This window comes from Barbus barbus (assembly GCF_936440315.1).
Source record: "Barbus barbus genome assembly, chromosome: 45".
NCBI lineage: Eukaryota > Metazoa > Chordata > Actinopteri > Cypriniformes > Cyprinidae > Barbus > Barbus barbus.
The window spans coordinates 7,358,798-7,374,537 of NC_136723.1; positions in this window are offsets into that span (position 1 = coordinate 7,358,798).

Genomic DNA, 15,740 nt, shown 5'->3' on the forward strand with positions numbered 1-15,740 from the left:
AAAAAGAATAGAGGATAATCTTGATATAGAGCTCAGCTTTACAGTCTTATATATTTATTTAGACTATTTATTTATCGCGAATAAACTATACTACAGTATACACGAGGATATAGGTTTATAAAGTAACTTTTCGAGAGTTTTGCTACTTTTAAAATGAAACATGAAACGTCTCGATCTGACATGTCAGGACCTGTGTTTTTGCCCATAAGGATAAATTGATATTTTAATGGACGGATGCGAAGGTGTGAACAATTGTCTATTAGTCGGACGATTCGAGGGCTCTAATTTCCATCCCAATGCGCTTGACGTTCTGCACCCACGGACTTGCCCGAACAAGATTGACAGAATTGTTTAAAAATAAGAAACGTTACGAAAGAAATAGTAGGCTACAGAGTGCAAAGTATTCGAATAATAAAGCTACTGTAGCCTATATTTTGTGCTGAACAGTGTCTTATAACTTAAAATAGTACATAAAGAAACACCTTATAATTATTTGATACCTTATAAGTATTTTAAATATAATTATTTTACAGAATTAAAAACATCAAAATCTGGTCTTTAAGTTCATTACATATTTTAAATATTCAAAGGTTATACGATTGATCTTTTAAACAATAAATAAATAATGAACAATGACATCTATCTATCTATCTGGCATTTATTTATTTGTAATTAAATAAATAAATATTGGAAAAGTATTAGTATTAGTATTTGTCTTCAACAAAGACATTTTAATTTAATTTTATTTATTATTCAGTTGCTTTCATTTAAACCACAATGCATATTATTAAGTTAATAATTTTTTTTATTAGACACTTTTCGGTTTAGTAAACACACACGCACACACACATGCACACATGCTCACAAAAACTTTGTCTGCTTTTATTAGCACATTACACATTACATCAACATGGAGCTTAGATAATTGCTAAACAATCTAAAATAGCATCCCACCCACTTCAAGTCCTTATGCAAGATACAGTCCAAATATAACATGCCTTATGACTGCATCGTATCTAAATATTTATAAGCCTATTGCATGAAAATTAAGGGGGATTTTAAAAAATACTGCGTGGGAATAATGATTTTCAGAGACCGACAAGAGAAAGAGAATATTAGCTTAAAATCCTGTAAATGGCAACGACAACAGCATAGAGGTGAGGTTTATTTCACAGAGGAAATACACTGTAAACGGCCAGTATCAGCCAGAGCATTTGGCTCAGCAGTATTACTGTCTCAGAGTGAAGTAGCAGACGGTAGGTTTCACTCGGCACCCTTCCTCGTCTCTCAGCGATGAGGCGTCAGTGGCGCCGAGGACCTGACCCGCTCAGACACAACTATCCCTCCCTGACCCCATCCTACACACACACACGTGCACTGGTCAGGCACAGGACGGGAGGCTGTAGCATTTGTAAGTTCAAGAGTTGTGGCATCATAAAAATGACTCATCATGGTTGCTGGATGTCGAAAACGCTAAAACTCCCTCTAAACATTGTGCACAAGCTCTTTTTGGTAGTTTTGAGCAGGAATTAAATGTATATGTAATGCGCCTCCCATTACACCCGACACTCTTCAAAACAAAGGCTCCAAATGGGTGTTTTCACATAGATGAACCATTTTTGGTTCCCCAAAGAACATTTCAGTGAATTTCCTAAAAGGGAAGAACATTTGAATAATCTAAAGGACTTTTGTGGAATGCAAAGAATGTTCTTCACAGAACCTTTGATTCTAATAAGGAATCTTTACTCTTAAGAGCCTATTTTTATTTATTATTTATTGAAAAGAACACTGCTAAACTAGTGTTATCTCAAGCTAAATCACATCATGTGCTCCCCCTCCAAATACACACACATCACAGGTGGCACTGGACTTATCTCCCCTTGATTTTAACAGGATAAATATGATAATGGATCAAATGGTATAGATAATGCCTGACAAAAGCAATTGGGGGTCCGACAAATGCCAAACTGTTTATTCCTCAGCAATTAAATTTATTTCCGTAAGTCTCAAGTGTCCTCTATCCAAAATAAAGTATCTCATATCTGTTTCTAAATGCTGCAGTGTTGTTTAAATGTTAAATGATGGGACGGAAACTGCTATTAGGATCTGTGGGCTTCACTGTTGACACATGACAGAGTTTGATGTGGTATTTGCATGCACAAACCATAGATGGAATGAATGGCAAGCGCAGTGTTAGACCACACACACACACACACACACACGCACGCACACACAGGCAGAGTGACAGAGTTCTCCGAGCAGCTGGATTCAGAGCAGCCTCTTTGATCCGCTGTGCCTAACCTTGGCCATGGATAATAAGTGGCTGTGTTTTAAGATGTTAACGGACTCAATGTGCACTGCAAATGGACTGCTTAATAAGAACAAATGTGTACAAGGCATCTGTGTGAGAGTTTCACAGATTTAGGTGTGTATGTATACAACTGAGAAAACACATAGACCTCCTGACAGAGAAGAACAATTGTGCTTATTTACTTTTCAGCCAAATGAAATCTTAACAAAACAGCAGTTGTCGGCCATCAACGATTATAGAATTGTTTTTTCCCATGAAATCAATTTGTTTAATTGAATGAATGAAATGGATAGAAGTATTACACTGCAAGAAACAGCATATGTTAACATTGTGCAATTTTATTTTATTTCTTATTCAACTGATTTTAAGTTACAGTGCATATTTGTTTGCAAATTATTTATAAGTTATTTGATTATATTATATTTGATTTACACACTCACACACACACACACACAAAACTTACCACTTTACTAATAACAATCCTACAGAAAAAATGTATCATAATATTACATTTAGTACAAGAATTCTGAGTTTTACTTTTGTAACAATAGAAAAAAATATTAAGTTGCTGTGTCTCAAAATAGAGCAGAACTCTATAATTGAAATATCATTGCTTTAATGCTTAATAACATTATTGAATCATTTTCTTGTTCATATAATACTAATTATTTTAGCTGACACAAATGACATATTTAAAGCAAAACATCAAAGTGGCGCTTTACATTTATTTGAAATATAATTATTTCAATGAATAAAAATAAGTAAATACATACATAAAAAAATTAAAATACCAAAGATTTTCAACTATAGGTATTAGATGCTATAGATAAAAGTTTGTTACATATTTTAAGGAAATAACTTCAAAGTTATACAATTTGTCCTGAAATAAATAAATAAATAAATAAATACACAAACAAATAAGTACTGCACACGGCATTCAGTTTTGTGAAACACTTTTTTTCAGCTAAAAATATTGTTTCTTTGTTTGTTTTTTGTGTTGATTCCAATACACAGAAATACTTTTCTGAGATTTTTCTTTGTTAAACCAAGGTCTCTTCTATTTTACTTTTTGTTAAGTTAGTTACAGTAATTAGTTCTCTTACACAATTTGTATTTAATATACAGTGTTACAATTAACCCCATACTGAAAAAACATTTGGTGTAGAAAAAATTTTCCTTCAGGAATTGCTAGTAAATTTAACAAATTACAAATAAACGGCTAGCAAATTGAATTAAACATGAACACTTATTTGAAAAATAGTATTTTCTTGTAAAACGTTCTCCAATAATCTTTTATTTACAAATATATATATGGTGGCGCCCATACAGTATTTTATCATGTTTGTTACAGTGTGTGTGTGTGTGTGTGTGTGTGTGTGTGTGTGTGCATGTTTATGTGGTTTATGAGGACACAAATTTGTATAATGACTTGGGTATGACAGAGGTATTACAATATGAAGGTGGTTTATGAGGACACTGCCTATGTCCCCGTAATTCAAAAGGCTTAAAAAACATACTAAATGGTGTTTTTTTGAAAATCTAAAAATGCACAAAGTCTCCTGTGAGGGCTAAGTTTAGGTGTAGGGTTGGTGTAGGGAAATAGCACACACAGTTTGTTCAGTATAACAACCATTACGCCTATGGAGAGTCCCCATAAACCACAAAAACCAACATGTGTGTGTGTGTGGGGGTGTGTGTGTGTGTGTGTGTGTGTGTAACAAACATGATAAAATACTGTATGGGCGCCACCAGCAACAGTGTTGACCATGTTAACTTTTACATCAGCAAAGTGCATCTAGTTTGATAAATGTGCTAAAAATGTGTTTGTGCATTTCTTGTATTTTTCCCACTGTCTCGCTCGCTATGTGACTGGCGTGATAAACCGAGTGTGAGGACGGTCTCCGGTCTGTTTGATGTTTGATGATCTACAGCCCCCCTGTGTCATGGGATAGCTGCGTCTCTCAGGTGTTGATACGCTCTGACCGGCATCTCTGGCATCATACACAAAGATTAGGCTCAGAAAAGAGCTTAATTGATTTGCCTGTTGATTCTGAATCTTAAATGTTGAGTGATACCACATAGAGGCATTTGTAAATGCATAAGATTTTCCTCTTCACATGCAGAGGTGTGGCAGTCTTTTACGGCACCCCACCCGTGCTTCATTGACCGATTCTAACAAGAGTTTCCGACTCATTGACACCAAGTCGCTGAGCACCAGGGACGGGACAATGAACGAGTTCACACCTTGGAGCCGTCGCATGGCCACTTCTTTTCACCCCTTGAGCACACTTATCTTCTGCCTGGCAGTGTATAGAAGGTGTGGATGTTTGTTTTAAATAAGTTTCAGCTACAGTTTCTAGTCAGAACCTGAAATGCATGGAAATGCGATTAGCAAGGGCTCGGGATGGTTTGAAAACAGGATCGCAGGATGAAGAGTGTGGACAACATCCGTATGGTCTTCCTGGAGACAGCAAGGAAGTTAATTATATGGCAAAACATCCCAGGTTACTCAAAGCCCCTTCCTGTCTCTCTTGTCCTGCCATGACCCAAAACAACAACATCAAAACCAGACACTTGATCCATATCTGTTCTCTGTCACAAATTAAGGTCCACTAATTATAAAAAAAAAATATTTGGGAATCCACTATAAATTATAAGTGGGAAGCAAGTTTTAAAGTAGTTAAAATCAATCTACACATTTTAAAATACAGTGAAAGCTACTTAAGAATCTAATTGCTATTTAAGTGGGCAATATCTTTTAAAATCACAATTAGATGATGTTTATCTAGTACAGTAGGGTCTCAGAAGTAACAATTCCTTTCTTTTTCTCTATATGGGAATTGATTTTGAACAATAACTTATAAAGTGTCAACAGGCAAATGTACTGTGAACTGCAAGATTGTTAATCAGTGGTATATGCTTTTGTTGAAGCCATCAGCCCACATTATTTCAAGTATTTTTTTTTAATAATTGTGTACCAGCAGCAATCCTTAAAAACTACATTACCCATGATTCTGCAGATAAATCTCCACCAGTCAGAGAAATGCCACAAGCAAATCACAACAAAACAGATAATTAGCCCCGCCCACTCCCATGAAGCATTGCAAATGGCGATTAAAATATTTGTATGTGTATATAGGCCCCGATATTTATTATGTATTATTTATATATCTTGTACCTTTGTCTTTTTTTCATAGTTTGTATTGTGGTAATCACCTCATAGCTGGTCGGTTTGGTTCAAAACTAATATATAAGCTCCTGTGAAAAATGTTGGAAAACAGTTGATGATAGCCATTTACTATTATGGAATACTGTGAAGTCAATGGCTACCGTCAACAGTTGAAGTCATTCCCTATACCAACCAACTAGTAAAGTAACACATTACTTTTCAATTTACAATAAAATAAATAAAACAATAAAAACTTTTTCAAATAAGTAAGCTGAGAGAAATTGGGAATAAGTGCAGAGGCAATTCCTTCAGGTTGAGGCTTTTTAATTGTACTTTTGATGTGAAAGGGCCTTTACAGTTGCCAAAAATATAACTTTTGTTGTTGTTGTTGTTGTTGTTGTTGTTAAAAAAAAGCAAGCCCAACTCAGGTGACAAAAAGTAGTGCAAAAGTAATATAATGCATTCCAAAAAAGTACTTTGTTATATAGTAACGCAATATTGTAATGCATTACTATCAAAATTAACTTTCCCCAACAATAATGACGGTAGCCATTGACTGGAATACTTGGGAAGTTAATGGCTACTGACAACTGTTTGGTTACCAACATTCTTTGAAATATCTTCTTTTTTTTTTTTTCAACAAAACATATAAACGAGCCAAAGTATTGATTAAATGCTGCATTTAACCAAATACAAAGCAAAAAAGGAATAAGGAATTAGGGAATTCATAACGAATTCTGTACAAGGACTTGAATGAATCAGAAAGTCATTTTTGGAACTGTTTGAAAAAAAAAACAATTCACTATATGAATCGTAGAGGGAGAAAAAGGTCATTCTAGCATTTGATTATTGACTTGCATGACTGCAAAACAATGTGAAAACCCATCACAAAGTAGCATTTTGTCACGTTTGCTACTTGTCGGAAAAAGTAGTTTGTTACTAGAAAACCTGCTTATTTCTGAAAACAATATCATGCTACTGGAAAATTTTGTAGCGTGACAACCCCTGATACCAGAAGTCATGAGTTCATGGAGTCAGAATTCCCTAGGGAGTTAATGTGGTTCAGTATTTTCTCTCCTAAGGAGCTCCTTTTGTGTGCGTTTTATCTGCTGAGAGTTTCCTCACCGTGCTTAGGATCGAAAATCTAGACAAGCATTTGCACCACTGCTCTGTGAGTTTGTATTTAACGACCTGTTGAAATCATCGGATGCTAATCAGGCAGACGTAACACCAACATGTTTCAGCTTCCACACTAGATGTTCCAGACGTCTGGCCTTCTTTCCACATGTTCCCCAGCAGTGCTGATTTATAGAGCAGCCAGGACACGCTATTGTCCGGCCCAATTAAAAGCTGCTGGTCTTGTTAGCAGTTAGCAGCTAGCAATTGGCTGTGTTTATTTAACTGTCTCTTATCTCCTGCCCCCAGAGAGCAGCGGTGTCACGGATCTCTCAAGAAAGCAGAGTGTCTTTTGTCCCTGCGGTGTAGCTCTGTGGCTTTGTTTCCTACTCTTTTTACGCTGTTATATCTTTCCATGTGCAAAAGCACCGCGCCACATTAAAGTGTAGGAAGTTAGCACTCAGTCTTGAGCTTTGATTTAATCACAGCCTGTTTTAAAATTAGACATATGCATTGAAGTGCGTCCAAACATGTGGCGTCTCAATTTTTGCCCTCTTAATGGCTCAAGTGAAACACTCAGTGGCCAAACACAGACTTTGACAGGAAAAGCCATCTTGAGTAGTACATGTGGCGACTCTGACTGCTGCAAACGTGTCCGGCCTGAGTTTGGGCGACTCCTAATAGGGTCATTTGACCTTAGAAATCACTCTTTTATTGCTCTTTTGTGATGGCCATTGTTTGGAAGAGGAAAGGTTGCTTCTGATGTAAATATCTGGCACATATCAGGAGGGATGTCCTCATCCATTGTTGCTACGCTGAATTTTAGGATCAATCCGGCAAACAGCCCTGCAATGTACCAGTACTTATTTACCATTAGTATATTTTTTCTATATTTATAACTTCTATATTTTTTGTTTTCGAAATAAATTAAGATTTTTATTCAGCTAGGATGCATTAAACTGACACATTAGATTCCTATTTTAAATAAATGCTGTTCTATTGAACTCTTTGATTATTCATCAAAGTATCCTGAGAAAAAAATGTATTATGGTTTCCACAAAAATGAAGTGAATGAAATGAAGCAGCATAACTGTTTTCAACATTAATAATAATAAGAAATGTTTCTTGAGCAGCAAATCAGCATATTAAAATAATTTCTGAAGGATAGGATCAAGAGTTTGCTTCACCAGAACAGATTTGGAGCAATTTATCATTACATCGCTTGCTCACCAATGGATCCTCTGCAGTGAACGGGTGCCGTCAGATTGAGAGTCCAAGCAGCTGATAAATACATCACAATAATAATAATCCACACCACTCCACTCCGTCAATTAACGTCTTGTGAAATAAAAAGCTAAAATATGACTCTGTCCATAATATTGCTTTCTCCAGTGAAAAAGCACCGTTTACAAGTGAAAACAGTTCTAAACAAATTCGTTGGTTGATTTTGATATATTAAAAAGAAAGGTTTTTTAAATTGAAGCAATGTTTCACAATATTACCATTTTACTGTATTTTTGATCAAATAAACCTTTGAACAGTGTATAGTAGGCCTGTAATATAATATAGTATAATAATTTAAATGTATCTCATTCCGTTCAGAAATTAAGCACATTATTTAAAAAAATAATAATAATAATATTTATCTAGTGACATTTATCTTCAAAAACCGGTATTTTTGTCAAATTGATCACTATGATTTTTCCAGTAGCAGTGTTGAACCAAAATGCATGCATGAATAATTAAATACTCATAGGAGAAATATAGCTCTATTTGAACCATGTTGTCAAATATGTTTACTTCCTTAGAAAAATAAAACATTTAAAAAAAAAATTAGGAGGGAATGTCCCAAAATAAATGGAATGAACAAAATACTTATATACCAACCAAACAACTCATTAAAATGTAATGGTGATAAACTGGCACATTCAGATCATCTGATGTTTCAATGGAAACAAACATTCACAATTTGAATTAATGTTTCATCTGATTGATCATCCTGTTTCTTGTATCAGGACACACATAGCACACTAATGCCACTGTCTCCTGAAAATGACCCCTGAAATAGCTCTTGTTTGTACAAGACGCTTGGGCACAAATTTCCACAGCAGTAATCCTCATTTAGAAACGGCACATCACAATGGCTCCCAAGACACTTACGAGAATAAGTCTGACCAGCACAGGTTACGCTGGTGATCACGGCGGCACAAAACAGACACAGTGACTTATGGGTTGTCACAGGAAAGGGCCTGTCAGGATGTGGCCTGTGTTTGTGTTGGCCCACTGAGACTGGAGGACAGTCTTGTTTTGTAAACTGCAAGTCTTCAGATTATTGATAAAGCTCTTCCTGGACCAGTAAATGTGGAAGGAGTAAATGAGTTGGACTGAACGAGTGGGGAAGAGTTTAATTAAGATTCTACTCACCATAATAGAGTATGGTTTCAACATGCTGCTAAACTACATATTTTTTTATCAGAATGTTTTTGTAATTGAGATTTCTACAGCTTTGCTGTAATCTTGGATTAATTTTTTCACTGAGCTCATTGCAAAGCATTATGGGATTGGCTTCTCTGCAAAGGATGCATGCAGTATTGGTCCAAAAGGTTTCTTGAGGCGTTTCTTTCTTTGGAACACCATAAATGCCTTAAAAAGTGTCCTTTAAATAAGCAGAACCAAAGAATGTTAGATGTAGAAGAGTTTGTGTCTTCATCGAAACAGATTTGGAGAAATTTAGCATTATTTCACTTGCTCACCAATGGAACCTCTTCAGTGAATGGGTGCCGTCAGAATGAGAGTCCAAACAGCTGATAAAAACATCACAATAATCCACAAGTAATCCACACCACTCCAGTCCACCAGTTAATGTCTTGTGAAGTGAAAAGCTTTGTGTTTGTGTGTTTGGACTCTCATTCTGACGGCACCCATTCTATGCAGAGGATCCATACTTTTTTTCTGTTAAAATTTCAGCTATAAAGTTCACGTTCTTTACATTTTAACCACCATTTATGTCTAAAATGGGATAAAACATCACACAACAATCTTTCCACACTAAAATCATGCTAACATATTGTTCACATCTTAATCTTGTTGCTATTGAAACAGAGCATTTTGACATTTACAAATTGTCCCATTTAGATCCAATCTAACCCAAGTATAACCCAAGTGTTTTTGCTTTTTTCTAAAGAAAAGTATGGACAAGTCAAAATGAACTTTTGTGATATGCCACAAATACTGCTGATTGAGCTTAACTTGAATTGAACCTACAGTATTCCTTTAATCACATTATCTTTGCAGATAGATGGTGGCATTAACAGTTTTTCGTCTGATAAGAAATCTGTGCATAATTATGAATTATGAATTAGGTCAGCAGCAATGCAGGGAATAATGTTCCTGGATCTAATATTTGTATCATCTAATATAATATTAAAAGCTCTTAAATAATATATTACATTGATCTAGTGACTCTCTCATGAACTAGTACGGGCCTGTAGCCATTTATGGCCTTGATCAAAGATGTTCAAATCAGTTTAATTGATCTTTGCTGAAGAAAATGATAATCGTACTGCATGTGTCCTTACACATATGCCATATAGTGTTCAAATGGTTCACATAATGAAGGTGGGGTTCACAGCAGCTGGAACACAATAAACCATTGTCCACAAAAATCAGACTCTTGCTTGCCATATGGTTTTGTAATCAATCGACACCAAAATGTGTTCTTAAGTGGCTGCCCATTGTGCACCACATCAGTGTCTACTCATCCATCCTACTCACTGTCAGGACACACACACATGCATCTCTGACACACAGACATCATTGCCTCAATAGTACTAGAGGCACATGGAGTGTGCAAGGTCTTTGCTACTCAAAGGTTTTTGTTTCATTTACAAGTTCCTAACATTTAAAGGAGTAACTCACCCAGAAATGAAAATAATGTCATTATTCACTCACCTTCTTGCTCATTTATGGAACAAAAACATACCAATATGAAGAATAGTTTTTTTTGTGATGTGGATGTGAAGAATTTCAAACTTTGATAGCACATAGAAACCAATTTTTTATTTCATTGTGACATACATTAGAGTGAAACATATTATAAAAAAGCAAAAAAATGTAGGCCAAGTACTTGGTTCAATCTAGGATTGGATTTGGAGATGTGGGTGGGGCACGTGCAGTCGATTGTGGATGGGCGGGGTTTAAGCTGTAATGATTGGAAAAGTCTGGCATCAGAGTCATCAGAGAGAAGACTATAGTTTTCACCGGAAGATCAAGACATTTTGATTAAAAACTGAAACATATACGTAGACAAATCAATCTTATTAAGATTAATAAGATGCTTTTAGAACATAGATTTTCCATTTATGCCAACTTTAAGTTCTTATTTCTTTCGTTGTGACTCTCAGATCAAATATAGTGTCTATATCTAATATCATTAGTTCTTGTGACCAACTGATGTCAAAATTTGATTCAAACATCAATATTATTCACATTAATGATGCCATGTTTGATTTGAAAACTGCAGCAGAGGGAAGATTATCAGTTAATAATATTTTCATTTCAACGTGTTCCTCCCATTAGGGTTTCAAACAACATGAGGTAAAAGATTTTCTCTATTAAATGTTATTGCAATTTCACATAACTGTTTTCTATTGTAATATATGTTAAAATGTAATTTATTTCTGTGATGTAACGCTAAATTGATCAGCTTCATTACTCCAGTCTTCAGTGTCACATGATCTTCAGAAATCATTCTAATATGCTGATTTGCTGCTCGAGAAACATTTCTTATTATTATCATGATATTATGTATCACTTTTCATGAGTATTTCTGTTTACAAAAATAAGAAGTTTAGCATTTATGCTGTGTGTTAGTTGGAAAAATTCAGCATTTTTTTTAAAGTCTCGAGATTGTGAGAAGATGCAGACGTCCAGTCTGTCCAGACGAGCTGTTCGGAGGAAACTCTTATCACAGCTCCCGCGTCAGCTCTTCTCATATCATCTTCATTGTGTACATGTCTGTCTGTTTCTAAGCTTTTACCCTCTTGTACCCATGTTTTGCCACAATCACCCCAATCAGCCACACTAATTAGTGTGTGTGTGTGTGTGTGTGTGTGTCCTGTATCTGCATCCATGACTTCCTCACTAAGGAGAGAGGGTTTCAGGGACGGGAAGAAAGGAGACAGTAGGGACATGAAGCAACAATGGCAGGAAGAGCGTTCAGATCAAATAGAGATAATGGCAAAAAACATTTCTCAAATAAACACTAAACACACTCCTTTAACACGCTCAAACGGCTGGGAAGAGTCCCTCCGCATGCCCACTCATTTGGATGGAGATTTGGAGGTTTTTTGGGCAAAGAAGTGTTGTATGAGAGATTGTAAAAGCAGGACTTAATAAATTTACTTACTACAATTAAAAATGGAATAAAACGGCATTAAATGACCCATGTAAAGCAAGTCTGCAGTCAGCACATCTACAGGCAATGATAAAATATTCTCACAGAGAGCAGACGACACACTAACTGGCACTAAATATGTTTAAATTTCACATTTGTTTACAACTAGGCTATCATTTTGGCCACAACTAATTCAATTAAGCGAACTGTGACAGCGAGGCCAAAAATAGGCTACTGACACTGATCAAATTTGGCACAACCTCCTGCAGAGACTAAACGAAACCATTATTTTGACAAACAAAATGATAAAGTCTGCAGACACTCAGTTGTAAATAATAATCAGTGAGCAGTGAAGTTGAGCGAGTGGGTTGTTGATCCCTGAGTCATCCTGTAGCAGGAGTAAACAGCCCAATTCCTCTTCCTGCCCTCTGTCCACAGTAAAAGCATCTGTTTGACCTCTGACCCTGACCTGACAGAACCAACTTCCTGACCCGCACGGACTACTGGATGTGTCCATGCCAACGGCCATCATCTGGACTGACAAACACTGCTACACATCCCTAACACACAAGCACAGTGTACAGTACAGAAGAAGAGGAGAGGAATGTGAATGCGGCATTTAAACAAGCATGAATCAACTTCTTCAACTTTACACTGGTAAATGGATTATATGCATTACAAACACAGAATAATAATGGAGGGGAAAGACTCATTTTCTTTAGTTTTGTTTTATTTCATGGAAAGATTCTTCAAATGTATGTGTAAGGGAATGCCTTCTGTTTAGTCACAAAGTTTGAAGTCTTTACCACATAAGATGTTATTTATTTCCACAGTTACTGTGCTGGAAAACAACAACACAACAGTTTGTTAAATGTGCACTCTGACCTTTATACTGCTAAAAATAGCATAAGAAATCTCTTATACTCAATTTTTTTTTTATCAAAAACAAAGTAAAAACAGTAATATTGTGAATTATTATTACTATTTATTTGAGCATTTAATTGTAAAAAAGTAAATGTAATGTATCCAGTCTTCAGTGTCACATGATCCTTCAGAAATCTCTCTAATATGCTGATTAGGACTGTTCTAACTCATTGCTGCAGGTTTAATCCGCCCATGCATATGTCTTCTGTGAGATCATCTGCAAATACACACAACAACACAGCTTAAAAACTAAATTTAGGACGTCCATCTGGTCATTATTCTTTGCAAATTTTGTGACACTCATGTATATCACAGTTGTTATGTTTTTTCAAAGGCTGTATGGCCGCCTCATGTCTGGGAATTGCAGGTGTGAGCGGGTGATGTCCGGGTCACCTCAGATTTTATGCCCTCCTTGCCAGAAAAAAATGACAGAATTTTAATTTTTGGTCAAGTAATCTTTTGCCAAGATGGTTTCTTGAAAAATGACAATAAGCATGACAGGAAATGAGTGCCAGTGACTGAGCAGAGGAGAAAAGAGCAACAAAAGTGAGGAGTACAAAAGGAGGAAGAAATGGGAAAGCCACACAGTCGTTCCGTACGATTTAACATCCGCTACACCTCATGCAGGAGAGGGGTTTTTTTGTCTTAAGTGCTCATAAATAATCACAGCATTTCCTACGGTATGGTTTAGGAGCTTTCCCCGCCGTTCTCAAGTCCCCAGATTGATTTCCAGAGGAATGTCTCAATGTAACGTGTATTTCGTGTCTGTCGTTTGTGAAACCCAAGGTTCTTTCTGCCATTTTAAGTCAGATTCCAAATAATAGTGAGCATTTATATTCAGTCCGAAGGGCACTACGTAGGGAACAAATGAGTTAACAATGATGCATCTGAAGTAGAGAACAGGGAATGTCAAAAGATTAAAATAACAACAAATAATTTAGTTTTATTTATGCATTATGTGTTAACATTTTTCTTTCAAGATAAAAACAAATATTTGTAAAAAGTTGAGTTCAACTATTCTTTTGGATTATACTTGTATACTAAAGGTATGTGTTGCTTAAATATAGACTCCAGACAGATGCTGATTTCTGCAACAGATGCTCTTTACTCATCTCAAGCCCGAGACACACTGCATGATTTTCAGCTGTCCCAGTCAAAAGACTGGCATCGTGAAACAATTGTGGCGAATCAGAAATCACCACGATTGTTTCACGATGCCAGTCTTTCATCTGGGGCAGCCGAAAATCGTGCAGTGCGCTAATACAATTAAAATTTCTTAACATTTTTGTACGTTTTATTTATAATGGTTAATGAATGGTTTATTACATTTGACCAATAGGTGGCGCTATTGCCAAAATGATGTGGCATGGTCAGTGTGAGGTAACAATGGCACATACAAAGGTTTGTGTACATATGTCAAAGCTTTGCAGAGATACAGACTCAGATGCAATTAGGCATCTTTCCAACATATTTGTTTAATGCGTTAAATGATAACCATTTCGGAAATCAACGTGAAATCCATAACTTTTTGCCCGCATGGTCTGAAGATGATCCGAGTCAAATGTAGTGTAAATTGGAGCAACGGTCTAGGAGGAGTTTGAAAAAGTAGGTTTTCAACATGAATCAAAATAGCGGACAGGAAGTTTGGCTGACTATGGCAAAATTAGTATCCATGTTCTCAGCATGACCCAATTAATATATTGAGATCACTTTCATTGCAACAGGCCAATCTAATAAAATGTTATTAGCATTTTTGTATATTTCTGTATAACTTTTGCTGTCCCCAAACTTTTTGAATACTGTCAAAGCATGGTGCCCAAGACACATAGTGAATTTTGTAATGATACGCCAAGATTAATTTACGACAAAATTGAGAATGGCCGACACCCAAAACGACAGACATGGGAATTGGGGATGGTTCGACTCGGCATGCTCCACCGAATCTAAAGAGACCAGTTTTGTGATTTTTGGCCAAACCATTTAGAAGAAGCAAAAATAACCAATTTTCATATCGCTTGACCACTAGGTGGCGCTGCTCCGAAACTGAGCAGGTAGCCTCAGGTCATGCCTGTTACAACACACACCGAGTTTGATCTCAATCGGGTGTGTCTCACTCGTCTTTAAAAGTGAAGCTGTGGATTCTTTGATTGCCCCCTGGTGGCTAGCTGCAGTACAGGTCATAAACCCTGCCCTCTCCATGTAAACGAATGGGACTTCAGTCAAAATAAAAAAATAAATTACACTTCCAATCAATTTTTCTGAAATATGGTTTTGGTCATTTAAGGTCGTTGTTATCATGCTAATATATGTTGAATTGTTCGTTTTTTGTGATAAGTTTGATTTTAGCTAGTAATTTGATGCTATAAAAATGGGGTCATTATGGTTGATTGGGTCTGTGGGAGTTTGGGCAGGAGTTTGATTCCGCAACTCCACCTCACGACACTACTGCGCAAACTCTGGCTCCAGACGAATCTCTACTGCGCACTTTTCTTTAGTGGAAGGAAGCGGTCTTTTCAATCTTTTTTTACAGTCTATGGCAGGGATAGGCAACTTCGGTCCTGGAGGGCCGGTGTCCTGCAGAGTTTAGCTCCAACCCTAATCAAACGCACCTGAAGAAGCTAATCAATGTCTAAGATCACTAGAAAGTTACAGGCAGGTGTGAACTAAACTCTGCAGGACACTGGCCCTCCAGGACCGAAGTTGCCTATCCCTGGTCTATGGTCTCAATATGCCAAACCGTTGTGGAGATATAGCCTCACATGCATGTTTGTGTGCTTTTCATCAAATTTGTTCATGCGTTATTCAAGAACGGGTTTCACTAATCA